Source organism: Rattus norvegicus, chromosome 1 (genome assembly GCF_021556685.1).
Source record: "Rattus norvegicus strain SHRSP/BbbUtx chromosome 1, alternate assembly SHRSP_T2T, whole genome shotgun sequence".
Taxonomy (NCBI): Eukaryota; Metazoa; Chordata; class Mammalia; order Rodentia; family Muridae; genus Rattus; species Rattus norvegicus.
Window position 1 is genome coordinate 266,990,222 of NC_141534.1, and position 7,279 is coordinate 266,997,500.

The 7,279-nt window shown below is 42.3% G+C and overlaps 1 long non-coding RNA gene across 6 annotated transcripts in view; it reads right to left on the bottom strand.

Moving 5' to 3' along the window:
• Nucleotides 1-7,279, bottom strand: part of LOC148007933 (uncharacterized) — a 258,830-nt gene that overhangs the window by 61,656 nt on the left and 189,895 nt on the right. For 4 of the 6 annotated variants that reach the window (XR_015648240.1, XR_015648249.1, XR_015648250.1 and 1 more), the window contains one exon: nucleotides 4,128-4,519. This is a non-coding gene — a long non-coding RNA (uncharacterized LOC148007933). Of the gene's footprint in view, nucleotides 1-3,848; nucleotides 4,520-7,279 lie in introns of those variants that run through there. The other 2 variants (XR_015648248.1, XR_015648246.1) reach the window with 1 other exon arrangement.

A 7,279-nucleotide genomic window follows, 5' to 3' on the forward strand; every position in this document is an offset into this window, starting at 1 on the left:
TGCACATATATGTATGTATACATATATATATGATTAAGAAATATGCAAAACTCTATCATCAGTGCTGCAAGAAATACACACACACACACATACGTTCTAGTGTCTGTTAGCGTAGATTCAACATTAGAATTAATGAGTAAGACTACAGATACACAAATAATTGTAATTTCTAAGTACTAGCAACAAATAAAAACATGTTATTATAAACAAGAATAAATTTAATGTAATATGCAGCATGATAAACTTCTATCTTAAGCGTTTAAATAAAAGAGAACTAGAGTACTGCCAAGTGGAGACACATACCATGTCATCGATTGGAAAATGTTCTATTTAAAATGTCAGGTTCTTCCAAACCTACCAATTATATATTCAGTGAAGTATGGACCAAATTGAGTTGCTTTTCTGTTTTTCTTTTTCTTTTTTTTTTCCATTGAAATTTAACAAGTTCTTAGAATTTGAATAACAAGGAGTCAAGAAAAAAATCACTTCAAAAATAAAGCTGTAATAGAGAGCTGGTGTAATCAGAAATCAAGTTTTCAGTAAAAGATGTCCTCCGTGGTTAATAAAGTATTCCATCTGCACAGAGAGACGTGTAGATCAATATTCACAGATCAGAACAAGGACCCTGATTTGTGAAGCTTCAGTATACAAGGGAGATGGATGAGTTCTCTAAACAATCAATCAACTGTGTACTCACAAGAAAAATACTCTCACTCTTTTAATACATTATTTAGTTCATTAACATTGGTCCCAGGGGGCTGGAGAGATGACTCAACAGTTAAGAGCACTCCTTCCTCATGCACGGGATCCAGGTTCATTTTCTAGTGTCCAGGCAGTGGCTCACAACTGTGATGGTTTGTATATGCTTGGCCCAGGAAGTGGCCCTATTAGGAGGTGTAGCCTTATTGGAGTAGGTGTGTCACTGTGGGAGTTGGCTTAATATGCTCACCCTAGCTGCCTAGAAGTCAGTCTTCCACTAGCAGCCTTCAGATGAAGATGCAGAACTTTCTGCTGGGCCTGCACCACGCCTGCCTGGATGCTGCCATGCTCTCACCTTGATGATAATGCACTGAACCTCTAAGCCTGTAAGCCAGCCCAAATTAAATGTCTTTTAGAAGTCTTGCCCTGTCATGGTGTTTGTTCACAGCAGTAAAACTCTATGACAAGAACTGTGTGTAACTCCACTACTAGTCCATCTTCTTGTCTCCATAAGCACTAGGCAAGCACATGATATACATTCTTGGATTATGCAAAACAAAATTAAAGGTCGTATGAAGAAGTACTGGTTATAAAGGGAAAAAAATTAAGTCAGTCATACTAAAAGCAGAGCTTCTATTTAGTGGGGACAGGAAAGGGAGGTTGGGCTGTCGGAATTGAATTGAGCTAGATTTGAGGGACATTTTAAGGTAGCTATGGAAACCTATTACAGTGCAAACCTCCTAAAATATATGAAGGGGATCCTAATAAAGTCTCCTAATAATGAAGGAGATGGAGTCCCAACTCTCTATTTCTTTTCTGCAAACAAAGCTTCCAGTGCCAGAAATGGGTTAAATCCAATTGAGTTGTTGCCTAAAGGGGTCCCATGGGTATCCCCAAGCAACCCAATAATTCCTCGCATTACCAAGACAGGAATTTGCTCTCCAACAACTGACAGCAAGGACCCATTGCTGAAAACAACACCCACCCTACTCATTGAACATGGAGAGGTAAGCTGGTGCCTACAGAGAACCTTCACCCCTATGTTCTATGGCAGTGGTTCTAACCTTCCTTATGCTATGACTCTCTAACTCTGTTCCTCATGTTGTAGTAACCCCTATCCATAAAATTCTTTTTGTTGCTACTTTATAAGTTTTAATATGGCTACTATTATGAATCATAATGTAAATATTTTGTAAGATAGAGGTTTGCCAAAGGGGTCGCTACCCACAGTTTGAGAACCACTGTTCTAGCATCCTTGGTATGAGAAAGTGCTCTGTAGCCTACCAAAAGAGAAACATAAGCATCAACCCAGCCACAAAACCTTTGATCTACCATCTGTCCTGCCTGTAAAATATCCTAGGGTACTGTTGGTACAGAGCTTATGGAAGTGATCAGCAAATGCCTGGTTTGACTTAAGGCTCTCTCTATGACATGAAGTCTATACTCCAAATTGCTTGGGTGACCAAGAACCAGAGTCTAGATAGCCATGAGACCAGTGTAAAACAAAATACTACCGTAGCTGGTGGAACGAATACAGAGACCCACAGCTAGACATGGAAGAGAGAGAGAGAGAGAGAGAGAGAGAGAGAGAGAGAGAGAGACAGAGACAGAGACAGAGACAGAGACAGAGACACAGAGAGAGGGACAGAGACAGAGAGAGACAGAGAGTCAGAGAGACAGAGAGAAACATAAACAGAGAGAGACAGGGACAAAGAGGCCTAGAGATAGAGAGACACAGAGAAAACACATATCTAAATGGGATGTCTTTATCGAATCCCTGTCCTTCAGATCTCAGGAAACCCCATGAAAAAGGAGGTAGGATGAGCATAAGAGCCAGAGGGAATGAGGAGATCAGGAGAACAAGGGTTTCTAAATCAATGAAGCAAGGCTCATATGAATTTACAGAAACTGAAGCAGCCAGTAGAGGACCAACATGGGTCTGCACCAGGGCCTCTGCATATATATATATTATAGCTTTCGGGCTTAGTGTTTTTATGGGACTCCACAGTGGGTGAATGAATGGGTCTCTGATTCTTGTGCCTCCTCTTGGGGTTCTCTTCCTTCTGTTGGTTTGCCTTATCTGATCGCAATGTGTTAGTTTTCATCCAATCTTATTTTATTTTGTGGTTATCCAGTAGAAGTCTGTCTGTTTTCTAATGAGAGACAGACAGACACTGGATCTGGGTGGGAGAGGAAACAGGGAGGAACTGGGAGGAGTCAAGTGAAGGGAAACTGTAGGGAGGACTCGTTGTATGAGAAGGGAATCTAGTTTTAATAAAAGGGAAATATTTTAGTTGATAGAAGCCCTGCTTGGAAAGATTTGGGTCCTGCATTATTCGCAGAACACACAGTAAACAGCCAGGAGCACAGATAGGCAGTGATGAATCATCTCCATGCTGGAGGAGAGAGAGACAGGCGGATGCCTGGGGTTCGCTAACCAGCTAGCCCAGCGTGAGCAGTGAGCTCCAGGGCACACTGAGAGAGCCTGGCTCAAATAAGGAGGAGAGTGACGTCTGAGGACAACACGTACACGCGGAAGGACACCCGGGATGCACATTTCCATGGAATTTCCACAAGTGATTAAAGCGGGTAACACAAGTTACCTAAGGGGGTAAAGAGATAAGATATATACAGAGACTCTAAAAGAGGATTGTAAAACTCCGATGAGCACAGGGAAGTGGACATTAACGACAAAGTGATCTTACAGCACCCTGGCCTGAATGGATAAACGGAATAGACAAGATTTCCTACGTACATGGTGGAAGCGGTTCGTCACCCTTGAGCAGTACAAGGCACCTCTAGCTGCTGTGCATGGGACAAACGCGACTTAGGTGAAAACTGCAATGGTTCGTAGCTTCCAAATCCGAACCGTGTGACCCATCCCTTGTACACATTTTAGAGCTGTGCTTATATGTCCACAGAAGGAGGCTGCCGTGCACAACAGAATGCACGGGTTCTGCAGACCTGATACTGAAAGAAGCCCGGTAGATAGAGTCTATACTACATGATCTATTTCTATAAACTCCCAGGCAGAAAGATCTAACCCTTGATGGGAGGTGGGAACGGTCGTGAGGGGCTAGGTGGGATCGAAAGGGAGATTTTCAGTGTTCAGGACATCACATTTTTAAACCAGACATTAAACACACAAATTTCCACTTTATGAAAATGTATTAAATTATATTTCAATGCACATACTATAGTTCAATAAGTAAGTGACAAAGAGTAATAACAGAAGCCTGTGTTTGCCTCAGAAAGATGTGGTACTGAAAGTCCAGGCGATATTGTCTCCTCTTCTGCTTAGGCTCTCCCACTTGCCAAAGTACCCAGATCAGTGAGTGACTTTGTTAGTAATAAGTTATTGCTACTTTAGTCGTGCACACTTGCACAACTTCCCCATTGCCTCATTCTCTGAGGAGTTTTAATCTCACCTTCATGGACTCCCTTGGGCTTTCTTCCTTTTCCAAAGCATCACAGAGAGAGCAGCGATAAGAAGGTCAGAAGCACTCGGGGGTCCCCTAGTGTGCCTGCCCACTCTTCTGTCCTGTCATTCATCGTCAAGATGAGTTTACTAGGGGGCAGAAAGAAAGTTAATTTATCCAGAGCAGTAGAACCAATTAGTGACAGAATTCAGACTAAAACCTAGTTCTTGAGATTTCTCTTCCGTCTCTCCGCTGCGATGGGTTTTCTGACGCTCCTGTGACAGACGTTATTTAATTCATCCGGCTCTCCATGCGGTGCTCGTTAAACTGTGCAGCGTGCCGTGTAGCTGTTGAAACATTCTGTTCTGGAGGAAGGATGGAAGCTCCCAAGTCTCAGAAGACTGAAAAACAGAACCGAACAAAATAAACAAACAAACGAACGAAGGAACAAACAAATAAACCCCAACTTACCAAAATACCTCAGAAAGTTACATTTTTTCCCAAGGTCCCTCCCCAAACTGCACCCATGCTGCTGCCCACAAGTGAGGTGAAGAGCTCCAGGGATGCAGTGGTGCAGCTGCCCAGAGTTCCCTATAGTAGGTACTGTGAGTGACCCCAACAAGATCACTGGCTCCCTCAGGGGAATGTGGGTTGGGTCCTTCCTATGGTCTGCTGTGCCATGCATGCCCTATTGGGGAGAATAGACATTTTTCTTTTCCATAACTCCCTGGGAAAAGACTGAAGCAAAAGATTCCTTTCTACCAAGCAACACCGCAGTCTCAATACATTCAGAGTGAAATACGTTTGTGCTCATATGGATCTGACACACGGTGCGTTCTCCGTGGTTACCAGCACATCGACGAACAATACTACAATCAATGGCTTCCTGTGTTATCCAGACCACCTTAGAAACACAACGGTAGCATGAACTAAAGCAGGATGGTCCTTGGGAAGAACGTCAAGCCTGGAATAGGTGGCCACTGCCAGGAGAGCATGCCTTCTACCCACCCCCGTGCCTGCAGGCTCCCATGATCCTTCAGTAAATGCAGGCAGTTTGCTGTGTACAAGGAACTCAAGCTTCAGACATCGAACAAGAAGACTTTTGCCGGCTCCTCCGCCAGTGTTTCCTTTGTCCACTCGGCACCGAAATTGGAAGAGACAAGCGGCAATGTTTCCATCTTATTCAATCTCACGTTTGTTTTCCTTCGAGTTATAGTTCTCTCCTTAAATGGGTGTATTTTATTTCTTGGCTCATTATTTATTATCATTTCATTTATTTTGAAGTGGAAACTTCAAGCGGTTTAAGAGATTAAATGGAGCCCCTTTCTAAAGCTAAAAATAAATGAGCAGATCTAGGTGGGGGGGGGCGGCTTAGGTTTTGAAATACTTGGAGTTGTGATCAGATCTCTAAACACATTGTTGCCAAATGCTCCTTGCTTCTTTCCAAAATTTAAACACGTGTATTTAAAGGGTAAGGCAATACAATGTTTTCAAAGCCAGCGCTAAAATACAAGGGCTTTGTAATGACCTTGTCTTTAAAAGGTAAAATGAATGAAAACAATGAGTGAAGAAACGCTGGAGCTGGAAGCCTTTGATCTTCCTGCTCTAACCAACCCCTCACAGCTCCAGAGAGGAAGTTAGTTAAATGCTTTCACCTCTGTCCAAGCAGTCAGTCCCACAAGACAAGAACACAAGCCCTGCAAGACGCTCTGTGTTTTACATGTGGTGCGGATTTACGCTTAAGAGTGCCTCTTAGGTGGGGGAATCCTTCTGAGATGCGGAATACCTCTCTCAGTATTTCAGAGGAAGAAAAGGACAGAGAAGATATCTTTACATTAAGTCTGCTTACTTGTAAGGACTGTGGGCTTTTAAAAGAATGCTCTTTGAATGTGTTGAAACTGAATCCAGATATGAGATGCAAACTATATATCATGAAGTGTCCATACGATTGCCTGGCTCAGAGGTATAGATGTTTGCTGGCTAATCTGGGAAATGTAAATTTGATAGCCCAAACCCATGCAGAGATATAAAGGGAAAACCAACTCCAAAAAGTTTTCCTCTTATCTCCACACACATGGTATAGATGACACTTTATGTCCATATACATACAGTGATAAGTAAAGTTTACAGGATGCACATACATGTTACAAAAAGTAAAAATTACTGCTGAAGAAAAAAAGAGTACTAGGCTTAAGAGAGTACCCAAAACAGTGTGTGTGTGTGTGTGTGTGTGTGTGTGAGAGAGAGAGAGAGAGAGAGAGAGAGAGAGAGAGAGAGAAATTCTTAGACTCTTATAGACCTAGAGATGCCCATCTAAATGCATCCATAAAATATCCTTTGGGAACATGGGAACCAAGAGTTAGTTGACAAAATTAAATGGATGAATATAAATTATTGTAGCGAAAAGAACATTCTTTTTTGTCATGAAAGGAAGGTCTCCCTTTTTGCTCTAATGGAAACACACACACAGAGAGAGAGAGAGAGAGAGAGAGAGAGAGAGAGAGAGAGAGGGAAACACACACACACACACACAGAGAGAGAGAGAGAGAGAGAGAGAGAGAGGGAAACACAGAGAGAGAGAGAGAGAGAGAGAGAGAGAGAGAAAGAGAGAGAGAAATGTACATGGATTAAAATAACTGAAAAAATTAAAGTAGATCAAAGACAAGTTATTAGAAGTCTGAGTTCTGATGGGTCTTATAATCTTATTTAAGCCTCAGATAATATATACTTATTGACCACTCATTGCAAACCCATAAGAACAACAACCTACCAGAGCTTCCAGGGACTAAAGCACTACCCAAAGACTTTACCCAATGGACTGACCCAGGGCTCCAACTGCATATATAGCAGAGAATAGCCTTGTTGGGGCATCAGTGGAAGGGGAAGCCCTTGTAGACCCCCAGGACAAGGGAATATGGGGGGCAGTAAGGGGGATGTATGGGGGAATACACGTATGAGGAAGGGGGAGATGAGGGGATGGGGGCTGTGGACAGGGAACCAGGAAGGGGAATAACATTTGAAATGTAAGTAAAGAAATATATCTAATAAAAAATTTTAAAAAAACGACACAGATGTAGATCATTAAAAAAGATATTTCTTAATGACATCAAGCAATTTTGGTAATATTCAAGTGTCAAGAGATACAGCATACTGAGAAGTTA